The 26,565-nt window shown below is 40.3% G+C and overlaps 1 protein-coding gene across 3 annotated transcripts in view; it reads right to left on the bottom strand.

Moving 5' to 3' along the window:
• FOXP1 (forkhead box P1) overlaps positions 1 to 26,565 on the bottom strand; it is a 584,602-nt gene that overhangs the window by 302,633 nt on the left and 255,404 nt on the right. For 2 of the 3 annotated variants that reach the window (XM_038565860.1, XM_038565870.1), the window contains one exon: positions 20,205 to 20,265. The gene's annotated coding sequence lies outside the window, so the exon portion shown is untranslated. Of the gene's footprint in view, positions 1 to 20,204; positions 20,266 to 26,245; positions 26,399 to 26,565 lie in introns of those variants that run through there. The other variant, XM_038565861.1, reaches the window with a different exon arrangement.

The following is a 26,565-nucleotide window of genomic DNA, read 5'->3' as shown; positions in this document are numbered from 1 at the left end:
CTGTGTCCTCACATGGCAGAAGCAGGTGCTTCTGCAGAATCCGGGGCCTGTTTTAAAGCACATTAGTCATATTCAAGAGGGCTCCACCCTCAGGACTCGGTACCCTCCCAGAGGCTCCACCTCCAAATACCATGACGCTGGGTGTTAGGATTCAACCTATGAACTTCAGGTGAACCTAAACATTGTCTGTAGCATATAAAAAGTGCCTGCATTCTAAAAAACCCAAAATGTGTCCAACCCAAACTCATTATCGTCCTATTCCACACCTGGGCTTTCCTATCATTCCGCTGACTCAGCTAATGTAACTTCCATCAAGAGATGTTCACATCAGCAATTGAGGCGTCAATTTGAACAACACCCTCTATCTTATCATTTCCTCAGTCCATCAGTGACAACTGCCTAATATTCACCCCTCAATCTCTCTTAAAGTTCTTTTCTTGCTGTCCATCATCAACATCATAGTCCAAATGAGTCTTCTCCAGCTTGGTCTTCTGCAAGAGCTGGCCAAGTTCACCTGTCTCACTGTGTCTTCCACCCCCTCCTTCACTTCCAATCTTTATGCAGCCACTTTGGCTCACTCACATGCAGACTCTGCACCAGAGCTGATGTGCCCAAATGGCAAGCATGCTCCCTAGCCTGTGTCTGGTTCCTTTTTTTCAGGGCAATCTAAACATTACCTCTTCACTGGCACCTCCCCTGATAATCCAACCATCTGAAGTGGCCACTCACCTCTGGAGCCACTCTGGAGCCACTCTGTTATGTATGAATTTAGCCTCCCTTCACAAGGTCAGAAGAGTAAGAATTTATCCTGTATAATGCAGTGCTCTATTCTCAGTGCCTTGGATTGCACGGATTGCCTCCAAGGCCGTCTACCAATTATTCCTCCCATTCTTGTATGCAGGAATCCACTGAGAGGTGGAATATTTTCCTCCTCCCCTTGAGTGCGGGCCAGGCATATGACACGCTCCGACAAATACAAAGTAGTGAGGTGGTACTGGGCTAGTCCTAGGCCTAGGCCTTAGGAAACTGGAAGTGCTGTCTTACACCCAAGCCTATCATGATGGAAAGGCCAAGGAGAGAACCAGGTCACGACGCCTGCTAAACCCTACCCTAATGGAAGAATCCTGCACCAATGATTATTGTTTTAACCATCTAAGTTTGTGAAGCAGCAATAAATAAGTGAAGCCGAAGTGGTCATTACTTATTGAGAATCAATGACTGCTCCCCCTTATTAGGGTTTCTGTGTCTACTGCCCACTGCCCCTGGCATTCCTAACACTACACAGAGTGATCCTCCCCAAATGCAAATTTGGTCTGCTTCTCCCTCCTCCAACCCTACACTATCCCTCACCATAAAAACAAACAAAAACAACTGGTTTGGAAGCACAGACCCAAATCTATGTACATTCTACCCACAACCTGCATCCTCCCCCTCATACTCATCCTGGCACCTTCTCCAGGAGTCCATGCTTCAACACAACATAATCCATCCCAGCACAGGGAACACACTGTTCCTCCTCTGTGGCTTCCACACTGCACATCCACCCTTCTCTCCTGCTCCAGATCTCATTCTAACCATCATTTCTCCTGGAAGCTTTTCCCTGACATCTCAGACCAGGGCAAAACCCTCAACTGCAGGCTCTGAAAAGGTCCCATGCACCTCCATTTCTTAGTCCTCATTAGATCAGCCTTTTTTCAGCTCCCAATGGTCTGCGAGCTGCCATGAGGTCTCAACCATGTCTTTTCTATTCACTAATATAACTCGGCAAAGAATACTGTGACTGGCTCATCAGAAAAGCTCAAATATTTGCAGGAGGAGTAAATAAATTGTTTGCTCACATGGACTGCCCACTTCACATCCTGACCACCCTACACACTGTAGATGGGACCCTGGACATTCTGGATGAATAACTGGTGTTGTCTTCCTCCACTTGGGGAAACTGGCAGTTCTGACCTAACAACAAAGTGTTTCTGAAGTTTAAATGAAATTACACATCGCAACACTTAGCCCAGTGCCTGATACAGAGCAAACATGCAATAATTAACCATCATTATGATCATTTATTGGTATTCTTTTTTCTCACTGTAAGAAAAGTCTCAAATTGTGAGTAGATTTTTTCTCTGATGTTCTATTGTCTTTTGTTGTTCCTTTTAGGAGTCCAGAAGCCCTGTACAAGATGCTAAAGTAAAGATGGCCCATTGCACCTCCTTGCCAACCCAGCCTGGCCTCCCAAAGAAAATACCCGTAGTGCCTCCATCACAATCCTTAAAGATGTGATCTCAGGAAGCAATATGATCAAACAAATTCCCTCAAAATAAAATAACAAATATCCAACCCTTCCTTCTTTTTTAAAAAATAACTCTTTTTTTTTTTTAAAGAGTCTATTTATTTATTCATGAGAGTCCTAGAGAGAGAGGCAGAAGGAGAAGCAGGCTCCCCTCAGGGAGTCTCATGAGGAACTCAATACTAGAACCACGGGATCAGGACCTGAGCCAAAGGCAGACACTCAACCGCTGAGCCCCCAGGCATCCCCCAACCCTTGCTTCTTAAGCCTATTGGAGACTTGGAGACATTTAATGAGGATCCTTGTTGTTCTCAATACATACATGAATTGGTACCATTTTTCTAGAAAATAGTTTGGAAATATATATAAAATTGTCCCTATGTATCAATATCTAGCTAGCAAGCTAGCTCCTATCTATGTAAATTTTAAAGATTTTATTTATTTATTCATGAGACAGAGTGAGAGAGAGAGGAAGAGGGGCAAAGACACAGGCAGAGGGAGAAGCAGGCTCCATGCAGGAAGTCTGATGCAGGACTTGATCCCGGGACTCCAGGATCACACTCTGGGCCGAAGGCAGGTGCCAAACTGCTGAGCCACCCAGGGATCCCCTCTAAATTTTAAATACACATGGCTTTTCATCCAACAAGTCCCATTCTGATCATCTACTCTAAATCAGTACCTCTCAAGCAAAACAATTTTGCAGGGGACGCATGGCAATGTCTTGGGGATGGTTTCTGTTTTCCTGTACTAGAGATGAGACTGGGGAGGATGTGCTACCGGCATCTATTGTGTAGAAGCTAGGGACACTGCTAAACAACCAACAAGCTCACAACAAAAATTTTCCAACCCAAAATGTCCATCATGCTCCAGGTGAGAAACCCTATCCTAAGGAAATAACCAGACAGCCTTTTAAAGTTGAAAATACAAGCTTGTTCACTGGCATTACTGTATACATCTTTATATATCCAACACAGTGGGACTGGTTAAATAAATTGTGATATATCTATACACAACCAGAAAGTAATAATGATGCTGCTGTATATTAATTGTGAGAGAAAGATACTGGCAATATATTTTTAAATAAAAAAAATATATATATGTGCTCCAAACTTTCAAAAGTAAAAAAAAAAAAAAAAGCATGATTCTGTTAAAACTGTGATGTATATCTATACCCAACTGCAGAATAAAAATATAATGTGAGGGGCTCCCTTGCTGGTTCAGCTCTGCATCTCCGGGTTTAAGTTCAAGCCCCACATCAGGTATAGAGAATACTTAAAATCTTCAAGAAAAAAATATAAGATAAGCCAGAAATGGAATTACATTTAATTGTACATTTTATTTTATTTTATTTTATTTTAATTTCTATTTATTTATGATAGTCACAGAGAGAGAGAGAGGCAGAGACACAGGCAGAGGGAGAAGCAGGCTCCATGCACCGGGAGCCCGACGTGGGATTTGATCCCGGGTCTCCAGGATCGCGCCCTGGGCCAAAGGCAGGCGCCAAACCGCTGCGCCACCCAGGGATCCCTAATTGTACATTTTATTTAACCCCATATATCTAAATATTATCATTTCAACCTGTAACCAACATCTAAACTTAATATCTATTTTTCAATCCCATTTTTTTCAAAATCTGGTGGGGATTTGACACTTACAGCACACGTCAATTCAGACTAGCCCCGTTCCAACTGCTCAAGAGCTGCTTGGCAACTGGTTACCACACTGGCCAGCCCAGGTCAACTCCATAACAGATGGGCAGAGAGAGTGATATTTAGAAGGATTGACTCCAAAGTGGTCCAAGTTGTGATCCTGGAGGATAACTTTCTGCAATCATGTTTACTTTCTGACGTATGTTTTCCTGTTCATTTTTACAATGACAAATATGAGTAGGAAAAGTCAAACTATGCACTGAAAGGAACAAAGAGAGAAAATTGCTTGTTGGGCTTCATAAACATCTATGAAGTAGTCCTGATCATTTCTCACTACCTTGTTGGAAATGATACACTCTGGAGCTTTCAGAGAAAGGGTTTGCCACCACCTCCCGAGGAGGCACATCCATGCACACGTGCACACCAATGCATTCCTTGGCCTAACAGTGGGATCAAGGTCACCTCTGCCAACTGTAGCCCAAAAAGCCAACCTCTGCTCCCTCAAAACATATCTGAATAGTGATAAAGAGACTCCACTTTCTTTCAGATAGACATGAATTCCTGTTATCTGTTCTGGGGAACTCCTTCCCTCCCTCCCTCCAGTTCAGTCTGCCACCCCGCACCCCCCCCCCCCCCAGCCTTGGACACAGTGAATACTCAATGAAATTTCTACCGACGTCCCTCAATGTGAAGTGCTGGGGACACAAGCCTAATGTTCTTTTAACGTAGTCTCCATGTGTAAGTTCTATAATAAGATTACGTTAGAGCCAATGAATCTCGTGCACAACCCTGGAAAACCTATTCACACTATTTCTGTCACACAGTTGAGGTTTTAAAAGGCTTGCGAATCCTAGATCTCTCCATCTGAACTCAGGAGCATCTGGGTGTCAATGGCCTGGCCTAAATTTCAGCACTCAGATCTAAGCGGCAGTGTAGCTGACAGGCTGATTCAAATCCATAGAAATGAGCCAGCTGGATCTGGCTGGATGGCCCCACCCTTTACCTGGTGAAGGCAGGTGGGAAGTGAGAGGGAGAAGATGATACAGAAATATAATGTTATCCTGAAAACCTCAGAAACCACTTCTTTCTTCTTAGGATCTTAAAAGTTTGTGTTGTGTTTTCTATTTTGCGGCCAGGGGAAGGTATTAAGATGCCTCTTTCATTTCTATTTCCACCAACTAGATTCTCCCCAAGAAAAACAGCCATTTAAAACCATTTTCAGGGCAGCCCTGGTGGCTCAGTGGTGTAGCGCTGTCTTCAGCCCGGGGTGTGACCCTAGAGACCCGGGACTGAGTCCCACATCAGGCTCCCTGCATGGAGCCTGCTTCTCCCTCTGCCTGTGCCTCTGCCTCTCTCTCTCTGTGTCTGCCATGAATAAATAAATAAAATCTAAAGAAAAATAATAATAATAAAAAAATAAAACCATTTTCATTATCTTTAAAGTTAATAAATAAAATACATTAACGTCCTTGAAAACTTACTACATTCCATGCACTGCGCTAATAACAAAAATAGACATTACTGAGCAACATCACTGAGCCCTTCCTGGGTATGAAGCACTGTTCTAAGCACTTTTTACTTGAAATAACTCATTAATCTTCTAACAACTTCCAAGTCCCTATTTTTATTTTATTTTATTTTATTTTTTTAGATAAGGGAAAAAAGGCTTAGAGAATCTGGTGGCTTCCGCAAGATCACAAAGCCAAAATGTCACAGAGCTGGACCTGCAAAGCAGACCTCCAAAGCCTGAACTCTCAACCAAAGTGTTCTTTATAAGAATCTTCACGGCACATCTATGAAATACGTCTTTTCATTCTCCCCATTTCAGACGAGGACAACTGGTGAAGCCTGTCAGCATCTGCCTAAGAATTGTCACATCCAAACTCAGATGAGGTCCATGCCAGTCCATGCCTCTGAGCGAGGCACCAGTACCAAACCCCCGAGTTACCCCTTCATCATGTCAGCATGGGGAATGTTTATCTCAATTACAAATCATTAGTGTTTTGAAATGGTGGTGACAGGAACCAGGCAAGTACACAGAGAGGGGGATGGTGGCCAAGCGCATTCCCAGGAGTGGGACAAGCCCGAGAGAAAACAGAGAGAAAGTGAATGTGGTCTCAGCCCAGGGGGCTGTCCTCCCCCACTCAGTGCAGAGTTCCGGAATCCCAGAGAGCACTGAGAAATGGAGAGGAAGAACACTTTCCTTTTCTATTTTTGATTCCTTCATTCAGGGGTTGATGAGAATCAGCAGCCACTGGAGCTTACAGATAAAGAGCCAATGCCCAGGGAGGGGTGCACCTGGCAGCTGAGGCCTTCAGCAATACCCCTACTGACAAGAGGCTTATGGGAGGGAAGTCCCTAGGTCTGTCCCCAGGGTCTTACAGGTCAACTGCACACTGCTGAGCTTCTCTCAAACCACGTGGCTAGAGATCACTAGATCAGTGGGTAAAGAAAGGGACTGAAAGAGAAATGGGAGAGAAGTTTCTCAGGCTGGGGGGCACAGGCCCTTGTGACAGCGTTCCCTGCCCAAGTGTGACAGGGAGATCACAGAAGGGACCTGGCTGGACAGTTTCTTATTTGAGTTGCTGCTGCAAACAGAGGAACCGCAGAAGCAACAAGACGAGAAGTAACCATGACTCTCACTATGCTAAGTGCTTTATGTAGAACTCTCCATTTGTCCTCATTACAAAGCAGTGAGGGAGACTTACCACATTTAAAGAGCCTCTCTTTCTCTGTTTACCAGTATATTCCTGGTGCCTAGAAGAGTGCTTGAAACAAGTAAGCATTCAATGATTATTTGGTGAATAAAGGAATAAATTTAAAGCATCCAAGTTTTTGGAAAGCTTATGAGCCCCAGATCTCTCCATCTGGTTTTAGGAACGTCTGAGTGCCAGTGGCCTGGCCTTTTATAATTTTAGCACTTAGACCAAAGCTGCAATGTAGTACTCTGTGAGTTCACTCTGTAAATTCTCCCACAAGAGCCACTAGTCAAGGACACTCTCAACAACAGGATCCCTTCCCTATGCTCTCAGCATTCTGGCTTCCTCATTCCCACTTCTTCAAACCCTGGCGGCTCCAAAACTTATGAACAATTAAAAGAAAAAAATGTAAACAGCCTAAGGAAATAAAACTTCTGAACTTCATTTATAATCAAAGAATTGAACAAGAAAAGAAAAAAATGACATGCAGTTTTTTTTTTTCCTCCTAAGATTCAAATGATAACAAAAAATGTTGTTATTCAGGACACCTGGGTGGCTCAGTGGTGAGCATCTGCCTTTGGCTCAGGTTGTGATCCCATGGTCCTGGGATCGAGTCCCACATCAGGCTTCTTGAGAGGAGCCTGTTTCTCCCTCTGCCTGTGTCTCTCTGCCTCTTTCTCTGTGTCTCTCATGAATAAATAAATAAAATCTTTAAAAAAAATGTTGATACTCATTGTTGGCAAAGTTGTAGTAAAATAAATACTCTCATTCAGTGTCAATAGGAGTGGAAACTGGTGCATTTTAAAAAATAAGATGACAAGACGTATGGAAAACCTGTAAGAATTCCATAAACTCTCTTTAAGTAATTTCCCCCTCTAGAATATATCTAAAGAAATAAAAAAAATTGACAAACACCTGTGCACAGATATGCCCAATGCAATAAAAATATTACAGAAAAACTGGAAACGATTTTCACACCCAATATTGAAGAACAGTTAATTAAATTGTATTACATGTGAAAGGATGACACAGTGTGTAATCATTTAAGATATCTTTAACAATACTTCATGACACGGGAAAATGCTCACCATGTAATATTAAATTTAAAAAAGAAACAATTTTATATAGTCAATATACAGCAATTTTGTTAAATATGTGTACGCTCAATGAAAAAAGAACGGCAGAAAATTTATGTTATTCTCAGGGTCAGGATTCTAAGTTATTTTTACTTTTATACTTGGTCTACTTTTCTATAATTTCAAATTCCCTATAATGAGCTAGTTTTACATGTGTAATCAGAAAACAAAATGAAGTTCGTGGGAATTTCCTACTCTATTTCTATTACTAATAACATAATAAGAATATAGCTAGTGACGTTCCCAATGACAATTCTATATTGGTCTTCATGTATTTTTATCCCACATAAGGAAATAAGGAGAGGATGTCAACCCCATTCCAGAGCTAGGAAGAACAAGATCTTGGAGCCTAAGTAGCTCCAATCAAATTGACGGTGTGTACCTCAAAAAAACACAAGCAAAACACAATTATCCTTCCCTGTGCCTCAGCCCTGGATAAAACACACATCACATGAGAGGTGTTCATTTGTACGAATCCGTGAGATAAGGGCACTGGACACTGAAATTCTCAGGCTACGCATAACACAATGATTTATAAAACGCACAGTAGTAGTAAACTGGCAGGAGCATTCTACTTTTATATGTATCTTCATCAAATGGCCTTGTTTAAAAAAAAAAAAAAACCTCAGCCTTCAGAACCAGATGACAGAGAGTGAGAGATGGGAGAGGGTGGAATCAAGAGCAAGGAGAAGAAGGAGCAGGAGTGGCAGCTCCAGTAGCTGGAAGAGGAGGGAAAGAGGAGATGAAGGTGAGAATGAGAGGGAAAAGTGGGCATCTTCCGAGATGAACATCTTTATTTATTTTTGTTTGTTTGAGATGAAGGTATTTAGGTGACATTTCTCATAGTGATAAATACACAGAAATACTTGTAAGTGGTGTAATTTCCCTTAACATTGCTGGAAAAAAGACTGGAAATGAAAAAAAAATGAAAAGTGCTGGAAATGAAATCTAAGATAAGGGTCATCTACATAAAACAAACATATTTTGGGTTTTTTAATAGTCAACTTTTTCATTGTCATATTTTAATAATTCCACTTGTTTGGAGCATCATATCATAAAAGGAAGGAAGAGGTGCAAGAGAAGACCAGGGGATTCCCAACACAGAGGGCTCCAATTATGCAGTGGCTTGGAGTTGTCATGTCTCTTTCCTGGATGTCAGTTTCATCTTCAGTAAATTACAAGGAAGAGACCAGAGAAGTCCCACATTCTTTGGTCCTCTCTGAAGTTATGAGATTACTACTTCACTGAATGGCCAACTAGGGGATTTTAGAACTAGATGGGGGTCATGGCCACAAAGTAGAGTGGCATACAGCTCAATTTTAAATACACAGTGAACCTCAGTGAACTCAAATATCTCTTGCCTAAACCATTAATGACATACGTCCTGCTGCAGTATGGTGAACGAGAGAAGAGAATTTAAATTTTTATACTCTAAAAGCTGTAAGTACATTTTAATTTTTCTGGGTAAACTGACTGAAATCCAACCAAAGCAAATTTTGGAGATGCAAATACAAACATAAAGCAATGGCTTGCTCTGGGGAAAGAGAAGGAGTGACGTTTGGGATAGTAAAGAGGGGATGAATAGCTAATCCTCGCAAGAACACAAAGTTCCTAGCTGCTTACAGGCTGAAAATCAAGTTGGGGACATGGGAAAATAACAAAAACGATTCAGATCAGAAAAAAAAAAAAAAAAAAAAACCCTAGCAACTTAAAGTCTAGAAATTTTGAGATAAAAATTAATGCAAATTATACCTCACCAACTCATAGAAAATGCATACAGTTGACCTCAAGGAGTGATCATATATGGCTCAGTTTCATTTTAGTATTATCTAAAAGTAGAGGGAGAAACTAGATGATAATCTAAAATCTCAACATCATTTATAAAACTACTTTAAGAGGTTGAGCTATCTTGAGGTGCCTAACACAGACATCCTGGCCATCATGACTAACTGGAAAAAATCGGAAGCCCCACCATCGCAGTGATAGACAACACAACAACAGAAGTCACCAAAGTATCCTAAAATAAGATTTAGATATAACATGTAATGACTTGGAAAAATACTTGTGATACTGCAAGGGTAAAAATAGGAAACAAAATAGTGTGTGCAGGGCAAGCACATATAAACAAATCTACATATACAAAAATACTGGCAGGATATTGATAAAATGTTGAACTGGTTAGAGGTCGTCACCAGTGAAATTGTTCTTCCTACATTTTCTTCCTCTGAGAAGTACATTTATTATCTTCCACAAAGGGGGAACATTCCTACCTCATCCTGTGCCAACTTAATGGGATTTAGTACCTAAAGAGAGACAAAGCACACTTGTTATTATTTTACCTACAGTTTTCTAAATGCTTGAAGATTTGGGACCAGCCTAGAGATCTCGAGAATGTTAACTTTGTTTCAGAATTTTTCAATAAGCCAGAATCTTTGATGCTCTTATGAGTTGAGTTGAAAGGCAGACAAGCTCATCAAAGACTACCTATATTAGTATAAGGTGAAGGTGACAGACTGGCATGTGGCTCAAGCACAGACTAGTACTTTACTAATCTAGAGACCATGTTAACCACACCAAGCATGTGTTAATACTTCAGATGATTAAAACAACATATTTTATGTTAGAAATGTAAATACATCCCCCTTTTCCTCTGCCATTTCTTCATTTTCTTTCTTCCTTTCTTTTTTTGAGTCCGGTGTGGGGTGTGAGCTCACAACCTTGAGATCAAGACCCGAGCTGAGATCAAGAGTCGGACGCTTAACTGACTGAGCCACCCCGGTGCCATATCTGCCTTTTTTTTAAAACCTAGTACTATCTCAATTATTGGAGTAAAGAAAGAATTGAAAGGGGCAAAATGCACAGAATTCCTTTGTGTACCAGTTAATTTTTCTCTGATCACTTTCTGCAGGCTGTACTGTGACCAAATATCCCAGAGTTAGCCCCCTGTCCATGTGGGGCTGCAAGGGGTGGGGTACACATAATGACCTTAACAAATCAGAGTGCCAAACAGGCACTATTCCTCGAAAAAGCATTCAAAATGCCTACCATAAGCACACTGGTAGTCATACAAAGCCAGTATATATTATGGAAGATTCAAATATTTTTGACTGGTTAAGGTTATGGATGACTTCCGTGTTGACAAACACAATCCTCAGTTCTTTGTCATCATCTCTTCTGACTTCTTTTTTTTTTTTTTTAAGATTTTATTTATTTATTCATGAGAGACACAGAGAGAGAGGCAGAGACACAGGCAGAGGGAGAAGCAGGCTCCACGCAGGGAGCCCGATGTGGGACTTGATCCCGGGTCTCCAGGATCACGCCCTGAGCCAAAGGCAGATAGATGCTCAACCACTGAGGCACCCAGGCGTCCCCTCTTCTGACTTCTTAGCAACTTCTAATGCAGGTAACAATGCTGTCCTCCTTTTTTTCAAAAAAATTTTTTTTCACTAATTTATTTGGGAGAGACAGAGAGAGAGCACATGTAAGGAAGAGGGAGAAAGAAAGAAACCCAAGCAGACCCCACACTCAGTGTGGAGTCAGACGCAGGGCTCAATCTCACGACCCTGAGATCATGACTCAAGCAGAAACCAACAGTCTGGTGCTTAATCAACTAAGCCACTTAGGCAATTCAATGTTCTCTTCCTTTAAAATGCCATCAATGGGCTCCTGGTTCACTCAAATCCCCAAAATTTCCAGCCAGCTTTGCCTCTTTATTCTCTGCAACCTGTAATCAAATCTCTTAATGTTGGTGGTTGGCTTCAGAACTCACATCTTGGAGCCCTATTTTCCTCTACTTACACCCTTGGTGAGCTCACCCAGGTTCCTGCCTTCACATATTACTTACATGCTTATAAATTCTCAATTTATAGCCCTGGCTAGGACATTTCCAGATCCACATGCCCCAATGGCCATTTGATAGCTCTATCTGGTAAATAATCAACAGCTCAAAGCCCACATGTCTATAGCCTTACTCCTGACTTCCCCAGCTTTCCTCGTCTACCCCTGACAAAGACTCTGGGCTTGGCCCAACTTGAGTTGGGCTTCTGAACCCATCTGGGCACCTCCCTGTAAAATCCAGTTTTAGCAAGACCCCTGCTAATAAGTCTGTCTAATCACAAGCCCTCTACCACCTTCAGATACCTTCAGTATCTGACCACCACTGACATCTGCCTGGTTTCTTCATCCTCCATCAACACCCAGGTAGTATCTGATCACCCTGGCCTGTCTTCAGCAAGAGCCCTGTTAGGTCTGTGTAGCTCAGAGCTTCTGCTTACCCACAATGTTTCCTCGTGGTAATCTTCCATTCACTGACGCCCACTCTCCTCCCTGGCTATAAATTCCTCCTTGCCTGTGCTGTATTCAGAGTTGAGCCCAATCTCGCTCTCCCGTATAAAATCTCACTGGAGTGTTCCCAACACCTATTGTGACGGTCCTGAATAAAGTCTGCCTGACCATCTGTAACAAGTGAGATTAAATATTTTTTTTTCCTTTAATACCATCAGAGCTGTTCCCTATAGAGTCCCCTATTTCAGTTAATGGCAGCTCCAACCTTTCAGCAGTTCTATCACCCAAAACCTTCATCTTTGACTCTTTCCACCCACAAGCAATCCATCAGATGATACTATCCTATCATTCTGGACAAAAATCTTGGGAGTCATCCCTGATGCAACTCTTTCAAATTCCACATCTATTCCGCCAGGAAATCCTGTGGTTCTACCTTCAAATAAAAAGCAAATTTAACTATTTCTCACCACCTCTCCTGCCATCCCGATCCTGGCCATCATCCTAGCTCATCGGGATATTTACAGTGGCCTCCTAACAAGCCCCCCTCCCTATCACCCTGCTTTGTTCACCCACAGGTAAATTTCAGAATGGCTTCCAGAGTGATTCAGTCAAAGCAGGAGTCAGATCTTGACCCACCTCAAAGTCCATCGATCGTTCCCTATTTTACTAAAAGACTAAGACCCGGTGAGTCTACATGCCCTACTCAGTCTAACCCTGTAACTCCGTTGTTTTGTTTTTGTTTTTACCAAAGTTTATTTACATATATTTTTTTAGTAATCTCTACAACCCAATGTGGGATTCAAACTCACGACCCCAAGATTAGGAGCTGCTTGCTCTTCTGATTGTGCCAGCCAGGCACCCGGCCCTGCTACTTCTTGACCTTGCTTCCGACTATTCTCCCCCTTCATGACTTGACTTCAGCCACACCAGCCAACTTGCTCTCTTTAGAGCAGGCTAGATGTTGGCTCAGGTGCTCCCGTGCTGCACAGTCAGACTTACACTGATTATTTACAGTTGGAACCCCTTCCTCAGGCAATTTGATCTCCCTTACCCAACTGTATTTTCTCCCCTGCACCTATCACCATGAATTCATATTTTACTTCCCTGCCTGTCCGTATCCCCTAGAACCATGGGCAGAGGGCCTGATAGTGGTGTCATTCACTGATATATTCCTCATCAACTTGAGCAAAGCGGTCCATTAGAAATATAACAGCTGCCACACATGTAATTGTAACCATACGGAAGCAGTTAAAATTCAGTTTAATAATTTATATTATTTAACCTAACACAACAAAAATATGATTTCAATGTGTAATCAATAAGGAATAATAACTCAAACATCTCACATCTTTTTTCCATACAAAGTCTTTTAAATACTTTGTCAAATTTACATTTAGAGCACATATAAGTTTGGGCTAATAGCACTGCAAACACGTGGCTAGTGGTTTCCACAGTGGATAGTGTAGGTTTAGTCTATTTTATTCTACTCTTTTGTATGCTTCTTTCATTTCTGAAAAATTCTTGGACAGCAATCCACTAAATTGATTTCCTAACCACAAATGGGTCCCTATGCCCACTTTGAAAATCACTGTGCTAAAAAAAAAAAAGAAAAGAAAAGAAAATCACTGTGCTAAATCAACTTTAAGGTATGTAATCTGTGATGACCAGATTTTGGGGCCCTTTCTCTGACCTCTAGGGACAGCTCAGGAACCTCTGAAAGGGAAATAGGACCCTCTGAAAGGGAAACAGACTTTCAGAGAAAAGAGGCCTGGAGGCTGCAGAATTAGGCTGCAGAATTAAAGTATCATGCCAATTCACAGAGTGAAATCACCGTCCATCCAATGACGCAAGACTTGTTTTTTTAATTAAAAGGGAATTTTAAATAACTCATCGCACTGTCAGATAATTAACAAAACATCTAATTACTTATAATTATATGCTACATACATACTAATATATAAAATTCAAGGGCAAATCTGCATGATTTCACACTTCAAAAAGAGCTACATTGGGACGGAGCAGAAAGACTTCAAGTTTTTTCATTCTTCTCTCCCTCCCAGCCCACCACGCAAAGGCTACAGGAGTACAATAGTTCAGACCAAGGACAGAGAAGTACAAATTTAAATGATTAATCTTCATTTTTCAAATGCAAACTCCCACTCACCAGTAGTCTCTTCAAGAAGTTCTATAAACTTCAAATCCACACTCAACCCTGGATAGAAGGTCAACTTTTCAAATGGCCTCAAAATAAGGACTGCACCACCAATAGAACATTTGTTCCTTGAAGGTTCTACATGTTATGAGATACGAGAAGGGTGACACAGTCAAGGTTAGCACAGATCTGCTACCTTAAACAGGGTTTTGTTTTTGTACAGCTAAGCTTCAAATTTCTTCCCTAGGTTTCTGAATTGCCAAAGTAAGGCAATACTTCCTACATCTCTCTGCTAAGCTGTTACGTTGTCACCTAAACTGAGAATCTCTTCCTAAGATACTCAAGGTGAGCAACTGGGATATTTGTGCCCTTGGCAGATGGGAGAACAAAAACATCATTTTTAAAAGATGAAGAAACCATTTGTTATTCGGTTTTGTATTTCTCATTGTTCACAGTGCAAAATATGGCTAGTTGATAATCACTGCAAAGATTGCCTTTACTACTAAATATGCCTTCATGTACATTTCAACAAGTGACTTCTGCTTGAAAACGAACTCTATTGAGCATATTTCTCTGGAAATCAATATTTAAAAAATTTTTTTTTCTTTGAAACTAACATTCAAGAGAAACAGCTCTTGTTTACAGAGTAACTTAGTTTAGCATTATGGTTAACAATGTTTAAAAACAGCTAAATTAAAATGCAAACATTTAAATTTTGAAGTTTAACTGTTGGGAGGCCAAATCAGCTCTATGAAAATATAAACAACATGAAAACAGTAATTTTTCCCCTAACTCCATCCCCTTTAAGAATATTTCAGGTCACCATTTTGTAGGGTTTAGGAGGAAGACCTTATACAACTCAGGTTGTAAGAGAGTTACAAATTTATTTATTTATTTTTTGATAGGTTCAAATTTAAATGCTTGGGATGAACCTTGAAGATATGCTAAGTGAAGGACGTCACTCACAAAAAAACCACACATAGTAGGATATGTCCCAAATAGGTCAACCTATGCAGACGGAAAGTAGATTAGTCTTTGTCAGGTGCTGAGTTGATGGGAGTGACTGTTAATGGTTAAGGGATCTCTTTCTGGGGTGCTGAAATGTTCTGAAATGAGACTGTGATGATGGTTGCAAACTCTAGGAATATATCCAAAGCCATCGAACGGTACACTTTTAAGTCGGTGAACTATATTGTGATATGAATTATATCTTAATAAAGCTAGTAACAAAATTAACATGCCTGATAATGTTCAAAACAGCACTGGAATGAAAGATACAAGAAAATTAAGTTAAACTAACATAGCTTCCATTTAGCTAAAATACATTAAATCCCTGCTACCCTGGGTCTCTTCATTATAGGCCACTTTCTCCCAGCAAACAATATTGTCCTTCCTAACATTGGTCATCATCATTGTTCATAATCTGGGTATTCCCTGCTATAAAATAAACTATGAAGACAGAGACCATATTCTTCTTATGAAGCACTATGATCTTAGCCACTAACACACAATCATCAGTAAATATCTGCAGTAGGAATTTATGTATGCATATGGTATGTACTTCTGTATGAATGAATGAATGCATGAAATCATTGGACTGGGGCAATTCAACAATCAAGTTATTGTGTTCTCACTGTCCCCTTAAACCTGTCCTCCAATTCTCCCATGCTCCTGGACAACCTGGTAGATACTTTTCCCAGCAGCCACTGCAGTTTCCTGCTACCAGGCAACCATTATCTTACCAATTAAAGGTCAGTAGATGTGATGTGTGCAATTTCTAACTCCTTTGTATCAAAGAAAACTGCTTGCCTTGGACTTCCCCACTATGTTTCAACCATGTAAATAATGACAAAGTCCCAAGGTAGGAGAGCAAAAGAGAGAAAGAACCTGCCCAATTAAGCTAGACTGGTCAGACTGTTATATAAGAGAGAAGTAAACTTCTTTTCTATGTAAGCCATTGTATGTTGGGGTCTCTATGCTGTATCAGCCTAGTCTTTACCCTATTAAACCCAGACATGGGTGAGTGAGGACAAGGGTGGGAGGCAGACAGGAAGGATTCAAATGCTTCACTGAATATACTAGTGATTCAGCTAGTGCGGTCATCTGGTGGCCCAATGAAGACACTGTTATGTCTATACAACAACTTGGTGAATTAATAATCACACAATTCAAAAGTGGAATGCTATAAAGCGGTCATTTTGAAATGGATTTAACTTTGAATGTTTTTGTCATTAAATATTTAAATCAAATAAATATAAACTTTCAAAAGAATCAATAGATATATTTTAAAGAGCCGAATAGCCATTTTACCTTTATTTGTAACCAAGATATAACCTGCAGTATGCAAGACACAATAAGTAGAGTCTATAAGGATGCTTTATACTCCTTGATCCAACAACAACAAAAAAAGCTCAAATTGGGAATAGAGGAAAATGCTAATGATTATACTTCCTTTTAGATTGTTTCTTAACTTTTTCACAAATAATTTGACCATAAAAAATAAATTAAAACAACTACAAAGAAATTAACTAGCACATAAGATGTGAAGCTTAAAGATGCCTAAAATATTTTTTAAAAACCACTTAATTGTACTCTAAATGGGCTTGATGATCATCATCCACTCCCAATAATACCACTCAGAACTGATATAAGATGAATTTCACAAATTGGATTTGAATCTCAAGCAAAAATGCATTTAGGTGAAATGCCAATGTTGGGAGAAAGCAGAGAGAAAATGACATATAAACCTTTATTAAATTACCAAACTAAGGCAGCCATGATAAAAGGACATCAATATAAGTGTGACCTGAACAAGATGTCTTTTTAGGTCTAGTCTTGACATTCTACATGATCGTGGGTAAGTTACCAATTATCTCTGGGACCACCTTCCCAGTTTGTAAAGTAGGGATTATAATCATTGCTGCCTATCTCTCAAGAAAGCTGGCAACCAAACCCATTTTGTAAAGTGTTCAGATCCACTTGGAAGAAAATTGTTATATCGTTACCAAGTAAGATGACTGTTATTTATGACTCTTCAGACCTTTGAATCTAAATTTGAAAAATGGCTTCATCTGTTTTTCTGAATTTGCCTGGCCACTTTTATATTCATAACTAGTTTTTCCCATAGTGCCAATGTAGACATATTTATTTGCATCTATGCTGACTGTTAATGGTTCCCAGATTTCAAATGTGGGCATGACATTTACTGAGAAGTTCCTGGCATCTGAAATCTACCTCTTTTTGATGGTGTGGAGATGGCGCTGGTTTCCTCACGATCACTGGATACACAATCTTCTCTGGTTTTTCTGGTTTTTTGGTTTGCTTTTGAGGGGGAGGGAGAAAGAGAATCCTAAGCGACTCCTTGCTCAGCATGAGCCCAATGCAGGGCTAGATCCCACAACCCCGAGATCATGACCTGGGCCAAAATTAAGAGTAGGATGTTTAACCGATGAAGCCACCTGGGAATCCCACTCTTCTCTGTTTAAGGTTCATTCCCTGGGAAGAAACAGTAGCCCTTCCAGCCATTTTACAGATCTTTTTTTTTTTTTTTATACATGTTTAATAAATTGTTTTTCCCTTCTATATGAGATCAAAATAAATAAGGATTCGTTTTTGAAGGATCTTTGAGCTGTTCAAAGGTAAAAAATTATATGTGATGTATTATTGAAGTCTCTATACATTAATTTCTAAAGAAAAAAATTAAATTTGAAATAGGGTCAAATAAGATGGAATTGATATTATAGAATAAAAAAATAAATAATCCAATGTTAATTGGGGGTAGGAAAAATGAAGTTTATTTAATAAGACCTCAATCACCAAAAGTTGGAGTGGAAAAAAACGATACAGAGATGGAGCAAAAATCTCTTACTCGGAGCTTCCTGGCAGTCAAGTTTAAAAGAAAAATTACATGAATTTGTTACTCAGCTTCCTTTGTGTCATGACAGGAGCCATCAGAAGGACAAAATTTTTCACTGTTCCTGAAATTTGACAAGGAGTTACTCATTTGCAGTATAACGTATAATATAACACACCATGTCCTTGACATTAATTATAAAGAAAGAATTTCTTCTCTCCCCATGGACTACTCTTAGTCAACACTAATGAAAAATCCTGGAACCTTTTTTCTTTTCTTCCCAAACTTGCCCCTATCTCATGATATTTTAAACTTTGAACAGTATCACAGAATTGGAAACAAATCATCACACAAATTCAAATGTGCCCATTTACAGGTCATGGGTGTTAGCGTAGGCATTATAAAGACATCAAGCCAGAAGAAAAATAATTCATGCTTACAGGTGACTCCAAAGAAAACAATGACAACTGCTCAAGATGCCCTTATTTGAAGTTGTCGGGTAACAGAACTCTAGAGGTGAATATTTCATCTCTTCAACCATGTTTTCCACTTTGTTTAATCACAATTTTTAGCTCTGCTAGAAATCTCTGCTAGCTAATGGCACCAGATGAGTTAAACACCTGGCACAGTTTTGCATGAGGAACACCTTTGAGATCTCGCAGGGCTCACGGAGACCAGGAGACACAACTTATAGCCGAGCTGAGTCACTGTGACAAAGACAGAATGACCCACAAAACAGAAAATATTTACTACAGAGCTCTTTACAGAGAAAGTTTGCAGATACCTGGAGTTAACTAAGCCTTCACTTTTAAGATCTGATAACTGGGTCTCCACAAAGGAAACTGCTTTGACTTGATAACCCCCAAAAAACTAGTTTGGATCAACCCTACTGGTGCTGCAGCCTATGAATGAGGCTGTCCTCCGTGGAGGACAATCAGGTGCTTCTCACAAAGGCTTAATTTAAACAACAAAGATGATGAAATGGAGCATTGTGGATTTTTTGCTTCCAATCAGAAATGCGCCAGAATGAAACCACAAAAACAAATCCATTCCTTTAAGAGGCGTTCTAGGGTCCCAAAAACGCTCAGTAAGATTAAAAAAAAAAAAATAGCGATCTAAGAATCTTCACACTGTAAAAGTCCACAAAAACCCAGAACACGTTCAACTAAAGAGTAGGAAGTCTCTACAAATGCATTAGCCTGATTTAGTCATATCTGAGTTAAGACTTTGTGCCACCAGGTCAGCAAGGAACCTGTTTTAATAGAGATGCAAATCTACTAAAGCAAATGAAGCTATTACTGGCCAAAATTCAAAAATAAACTGAAGATGCTACTTGAGAAACACCAGTCATTAAAGAGACCTGCAAGATTAACTTGTATAAGATGACCACTGCCCTCACTGGAGACATACCTTCGGAATCAAGAAAATATGTAGCATCCATAACGGTTTTAAGCAAAGTGCTTTTTGGTTCCCCCTCCCAAAAGTGAGTTTGAGAAAATTTAATTTAGCTTTAATTCATCAAGCTACATTAGTCTCTCTGAAAACTTCTAATTTCAAAATCAAATACTCATTTGATTTTCAAGCAAGGTCAAGAGAACAAGGCAGCCTAGTGCTGACATCACAGGGATATGCTCCACGCCGCTCAGCAGTTACATCAATGTGCCGTGTTGCTATGGTGCTTGACTATTAATTTCTGAAAGAAGGTGATTATAAAGCCGCCAGATGAACATCAATCGGATGACACCATTTCAGCACAGAACACTGACATGCGCTACTCATGTTTGCAGCAATTTTTATGAATCACCACTTCTGTGATGTGACTATTCCTTTCTAACTTTAAGCCCACCAAGTCAACAACCAAAAAAAATGTTTTTTAAATGTAAAAAAATAAAGTTCAGCTTCAACAAAGAGAGCAAAGTTTGTTAATGTTTGGAGGAAATGCATCACTCTGTGGACCATTTCTTAAGGGCAGTCTTTTCGTTAACAATCTCCCCAAAACTTACTGTACTGCATACAGACTTACACACAAATACACACACACACATATTTGGTAGCCACGTAGATCAGAAAAGAATTGAATTAAGATATATCTGGAAGGAGGTAGATACAGGCCAAGATAGAATTCCACTAATCAGATGTGCATTTACCTTTTTTGGCTTCTGGAAAGCAATCTTCAGGTATAGTCACCTCAAAAGGTCACTTCTTACCCTGAAAACAAAAGACAACATCAAAGTCTGAATGTCAAGAGAGAGTAGCAACCACCTATTTGCCTGGAATAGATGCAAGAACAACAAAAGCGCTCCATTACAATTCATGGCAAACGACTTTCAGAGTTAATAAAAACAAGTCCCAGGACCACAGATCTGGTGCACAGGCCAGTGAGCTCCTCAAGACAACAAAAACAACGTGGGTGGAAAAAGTAAAGGCGAAACATTTTGAATTTTGCATATGAACTTTTTCTCATCGTGTCATCTATCAATTTATTTTCTTGTGCAATAATACGTGACTCATCGGCCTTTGTTTTTGGAAACCAGGCTGCTCCTTGAACGTGTCTCTGTTTAGTTAACATCCACATCTCTGATTTCATTAAAGCACAGACTTGTTTTTCCCCCCTTAGGAAGAGAGTGAATTCTTACAGACAAGATGCTTTATGCCACCCTGGACCTTTCCAAAGAATACAAGCACCAGGATCTTCAAGTTTGGGGAGGGGAAAGGGTTAATCAGTTGGTGAAAGCTGTTCACACTATGTTTTCCACTTAGCATATATCTACCAGATATACTAAGTTACATAAAAATGGTTTGTGTCAGATGAAATAAACAATTGAAACCAATCTCCCTAAAACACAAAGAAAGCCTGGAACATGTTTCATCCCACATCTACTCCTGCATCTGCATACTCTCTTATGCAAAACATTGTGTAACCCTCTAAGAAACATTACAAGCTGCCTCTTTCTGCCCCTGTAACTGGGATCAACATATGGCACCAGTGAAAAGAAAAACATTTGTTTATTAATTTAGATCAAGTTACCGACAGGGTACAGGATTCAATCCACATCAGCTGACCAAATGCTCATGTGATTTTTTGTAAGATGCTAAGATCGTATCATCGTTTTGCTAAAATGTTAATATCCTTTTGCTCACTCTTCAGAACAATATGTAATGAAGTAGTTTTAATTTTATACAGAATATATCCCTGCTTATCCCTCTGCTGTCAGCCCTGAATGTGGAAAGGCAAACATTATTGAGAAGAGTTAAATCTTATTTCACAAGGGCTAAAATTTGAAAGTGGCACTTTGGTGAGTACTATCTTTGAGGAATTGATCTGAGGCCAATTTATGACATTTCCACAAGTAAGTATATGCAGATTCTTGCCATAAAGATTGGAAAAAAATGCAGGCTCTGAGTGAAATCATAATTTTCGTGTTTACTGTAAGAGGAAATTGGAGGTTTTCACCATAAATGTTCACCATTTGGGTGGGGGAAAACCCTAGCTCTGGGACTTAAAATTACTATTTTGCAACCTGCCCCAAACCTTTTTGTTTTTACACAAAACAATTCAAATTGAAAATGAAAATTTTGAGATACACTGCTGATGTGTGTCCCCAGGATTGGTTTCTCTATTGGTGAGAACTCTTGTCACAGGGCACATGGTGCTAAGACAACAGGGAGCAGTGATGTTGGTGGGGTCCTCAGGGTAGTGGGGAGATCTGCAAAGCAGCCCAACTCCTCCCAAGTAAGAAGAGCTCATTAGATAGAGGGACAGCAATAATCTATACTCAATATTTCCATCTCACCACTTGGAGAATCTTAAATGGAAAGGAAGTGAACTACGGAAGATCCTACTGATTTCAAGGCGAGAACTGCCATTCTCCCTCCTTTTTACTTGAGATATCCTCCAATGTGGGTGCTCTGAACTAACATTCACAGTCATCTGTTGAGTTGCATTTGTTTTTGCATGTTTGGCAGTCAGATCTATAGTATTAGACTCTGCAATGTAGATGAGATGGCTATCATATAGGCCCAACAAACAAGTGGACCTTATGAAAATTTAATTTAAAAAAATAACCTACTGAAAATGCCTACTATGAAAAAAGTTATCTCCAGCCCTGTATTCCAACCTGCAGAAGGATTTCAGGGAAGAACTAGGCCTATTTCTCTATGCACCTGCCTACATAGTACAGTGTCTAAGTGAACAGAGCAGAAATACAAGCTGATTTACCCTCACAGATTTTACAAGTATAATTTTCCCCTAGGGAACCAAGATTATACAACTGACCCTCCAACTTATAATTACTAAAGCAATACAGAATTGGCTACATTTAATTTTTACTTATGAAAAAAAAAAGAAAAAAGAACTGGCAATGGGATACAAATCATTTTTTCCTCCATTGTGAAGTTCCATAAATTTTAATGCATAGGCACATTTGACCACTCATTAATTTATTTCTGTTGATTTTAGTTTTTAGTATACATTAGCCAAGTAATCTAAAAGATATTTTTCTAGCTTTGCAGAGAAAAGATTAATAGTTCAACAGCTGTTTGCCATCATGCTAAATTAAATGAAATGTGTCAATATAACAGACAAGAAAATTAGGGAGTAGTACTGGGGCCTGAGTCTGCATCATGACGAGCCTAGAAGAATCAGAAATCAACAACTAGCAGAACAACCCGCATTTCATTTTTTTTCCCAAAATGTAAAGCTTCCATTTACAAAATGGCTCACTATTTTTTTTTTAACAATCACTTTTACTTATCAAGTATATCAACTAGTTACCTAAATGCTTACTCACCGCAGGAGCATCAAAACTAAAATTAAACGGTTATGTAAAGCTTTTAAGTTTCTTTCTAATATAAAAAGAAAAATATTCCCCTCCAGCCCACTCATCATCTTTAAATTGCTGTTACCATCTGAATTCCATTGTCTTTTCCCCTCTTTCTGAAGTTTCCTATTGGTTTTAGGTTTTAAAAGTGAGCCTAGGGATACAGTAAGTAGAAATGACTTATTTTCCTTCATGTCATTCTCTGTGTAGTTAAGACCCTGTGAACACTAGAACTGTCTCTGGTGTGGCTACCTCACTATTGTTTGCAAGAGCATTGTTCACCTGAATCTCTATGTTGACCATAAAGCTGAGCCAGACAGTAATCTTCAGCAGCAACCCACATCTTAGAAAACTTAAGGGACTCACCTCTTACTCTATTTTCCCAACCCCCACCCCTTAAGAATTTCCTCAAGGTGGACCTCTTTGGTCACCACATCGCTTCAATGTCACATTCTGTAGGGGTGTATTTTGCCCCTCATTTCATCCATGTAGCAAATAATACATAATGCTAACCAGTATGGCCTAGACAGAACCAAAGTCCAGGTAAACATGGAGGCTGCACTTCATTTCACAAGGTTGAAAATGAACAATATATGCTCTAGTTTTCCCACTAAGAGTATGTCCTCCCCTTTCTTCCATGGCAGCTAAAGAAAATGATCTGCATCAGGATTTCTGCATTATGTTTCATTTTATATGATTATGCGAAAGGGACTGTTAAGAATGACCAATGTTTTTCATCTTAACACCTCCAGTCCACCAAATGACACCTGAGGACCTACCATGCACCAGTGTCACTGGAGATGTAAAGATGACATGGCCAGTTCCTGGCCCACGAGGAAGGTAGCGATTTGGTAACTTGTCCCTGGCCAGAGAATCTCTTCTCTTAAAGCCCAGGAACATAGTTCAAACTTCTCATACCCCAAATATTCCAATCAAAGAATATATCTATCCTTCATCTAAGAAAAAAGAAGGTCGAAATGGGCCAATTTCCAAGCGACTGCTGCCTCTTTAACTAGAGACTCCTAACTCGTGGATTTTCAGGTCTTGTTTTTCAAAGATTTCTTAGGAAAACAGGAGCATATCAACACAAATTTGCCTAGCTGAAAAATGATAGTACAAGGGTCACTTCATTTTCTGCACTCGAGACAAGAAAATCCACTCAGAAATCAACTGCAAAGAGTTTTTTCTCTGCTCTAATAACTTCAATATTGAGTCAGGCTTCCAGAAAGAAAAAGCAAAGAGGGCAGGAAGGAAAGGAGAAAAGAAATAAGAGGGAAAGAAACCGGGAGTGCAAAAGAGGGCAAAAGAGGGGAAAAAAGGAAGGAAAAGGCACAGTTGTACAGTTCAGGCCTCTGGGACGCCACCCAGGCTTGCTGGTTTGCAATCACTATATTTGTCGTACTTCTGTCTACCAAGGAAATCCACCATCATTCCCCGGTGTCCCTTCCACTGGAGGTGAGGAACATTTTACTTCCTTTCTCCTTAAGCTCTGGGACTCTCACCAAATCATGGAACCTAAGCTTGGGGTCCGTCCTGCAAAGAAAAACCGAAAATACTAGAAGGTAAGCCCCATGGTGCAGGCGACCCCAGGCGAGGCATACCCGGGGAAATTGCTTCAGGCTGGCGGCCCCCACAGCAGCAGCTCCACATTGGTCCATCTCATTTGGAGAAACTACTCTCTATTACCTGACAGAAAAGTAAAACCCTGGTCATGGTCATGTGAAAATATTTTATAGGTATCCTTTAACAGCCTTTAAATGTTGAAACCTAAAAACAATATTTGCTGTTTTCTCTTTGAAGCTCTAACAAAGCCTTTGTTTTAGATTTACCTTTAGTGTGCAATAAGAGTTAATAATCAAATCCATCCCAACCCCCACAAATGTTAAACAAAAAGATAAAAGAAATGCAAATAGCTATTGTCATGGAAAGTTAAAGTACCTGTCTGTATTTTTAAGTGAAAACTATTATCTCTATCAATCAAAATTTAAGAATACAATAGCGCTAATCACAGAAGGTGCTCTGACGGAGTTACTTTTCCTCATAAAAAAAAAGTATTTTTCCCCTTAAAAACCGAGTATAAAAGTCATATACTTACAATTAGATAGGGTATTTGTAATTTTATTATTAAAAACCTACAGCAGCCTCACTGTTAATAAATGCTTCTAAGTCTCTAGACTGATTTGTACCCAAGAAGACCCAACTCCCTACATATTTTAATAAGGTTGATGAAATTTTATTTAAATTCTCACAGTTTCCAACCTGCGGGGGAACAGCACACTCTTCTGTTGAAAAGAGTTACTCAAGCAGAGGCAACAGTTAACTGGTAATGCAAACTCCTTCTTTTAGACCCTGGACACAATTCCTAGTCCCTGAAATATCTTCACACAGGACATATCTTCCTTGGGTGGCTCGTCCCCTCTCCGTTGTGGCAATTCATTTTTGAAATTATAACACTCCAAAAGAAAGCATAATTCTACCATCATCGCCCAGAATGATCTAAGTGCACAGTACATCAATTGCTCTGAGTCTTTTTTTTTTTTAATCCACTTTTTAAAAAGACCGGATTAGAACCTGAATATGGTGCTTTCTAAAGACAGTACGGGAACAAAAAATAGCAAGACCCCAGATAGTAAAACAAACAGCTCAAGATTAAAATTCCTAGAGCAAACAGTTAAGCCAGGATGCCATTATGCAGGCTGAGCCTGGATGGATGTCTCCTCCACCGTGGGGCCAAGAGGCTGTCATCCCCCCCCCCCCCCCCCCCCCAGCAAGATCAGATTTCCTTCCCTCCCGACCGCCTCTCGGAGCATCATGGCCAACCTCTCTAGTGTGCTATTAATATCAATGAAGAGACGATTCGATTTCCACTAAAGAAAACCCTTCCTATTCCGGCACAGACCTTCGGGGAGGACCCTGGCCCGGGTGTAGACAATACAGCAGCAGAGTTTCACTGCTTTCTTACAGTTAGGTCTTAGACACTGTTTGAAGGCTTTTAGCAAACAATGGCAGCATTATCTCCAGGATAGTTACAAAACAGGATTTGTTAGGACAAAGAATAATAAAGCTGTTCCTCTCTTTCCCTCTGTCTCTCCTTCTCCCCCCACCCACCCGCCCCTGCCCCCTCCTCCCCGGCCCCGGTTCCCAGAGGCTCTCTCTGCCAGTCCAAAATTCAGCCTGGGTGCCTAGGAGGCACCTGTACCCGTCGATGTCAAGGCAGCCAGTAACTGCCGGCGGCCCGGGGCCCGGGACCGGCACCCAGCACCCAGCACCCAGCACCCGGGCAGCAGGCGCCCAGAGGAGCAGGAAAGTAGCCTCTCAACATTTGTAAAATGAAACAAAGTCTCAGCCTTGGCTTCGCACACACTTACCCGTTCATGGTGAGGAAGGGAAGCTTTGGGGCCGGAGAGGCAATTTTCACACAACGGAAGAAAGTTGAGAGTTTGGAAGGGAGAAACTACAGGCGCTGGGAAGCCTGCGGGCTCTCGGGGCTCCCGGGCTGGCGGCAGTGTGAGGAAGGACTGAAGGTATGTGGGCTAAACACAACAAAAGCCACTGCCTTACTCTAGATTAAATATGCAGGAAGAGGCCCCTTTGCATAAACACAAACACTCAGCAAATGAATAACTGGCTCAATCAGACGCCTGCTGTGCCTTCTACCTGTCCTCTCTCTGACAGGAGACACCGCCTG

This window comes from Canis lupus, chromosome 20, assembly GCF_011100685.1.
Source record: "Canis lupus familiaris isolate Mischka breed German Shepherd chromosome 20, alternate assembly UU_Cfam_GSD_1.0, whole genome shotgun sequence".
Lineage (NCBI taxonomy): Eukaryota > Metazoa > Chordata > Mammalia > Carnivora > Canidae > Canis > Canis lupus.
Note: the sequence above shows the minus strand (reverse complement) of the source record. Positions and strands in the feature narration are given on the sequence as shown.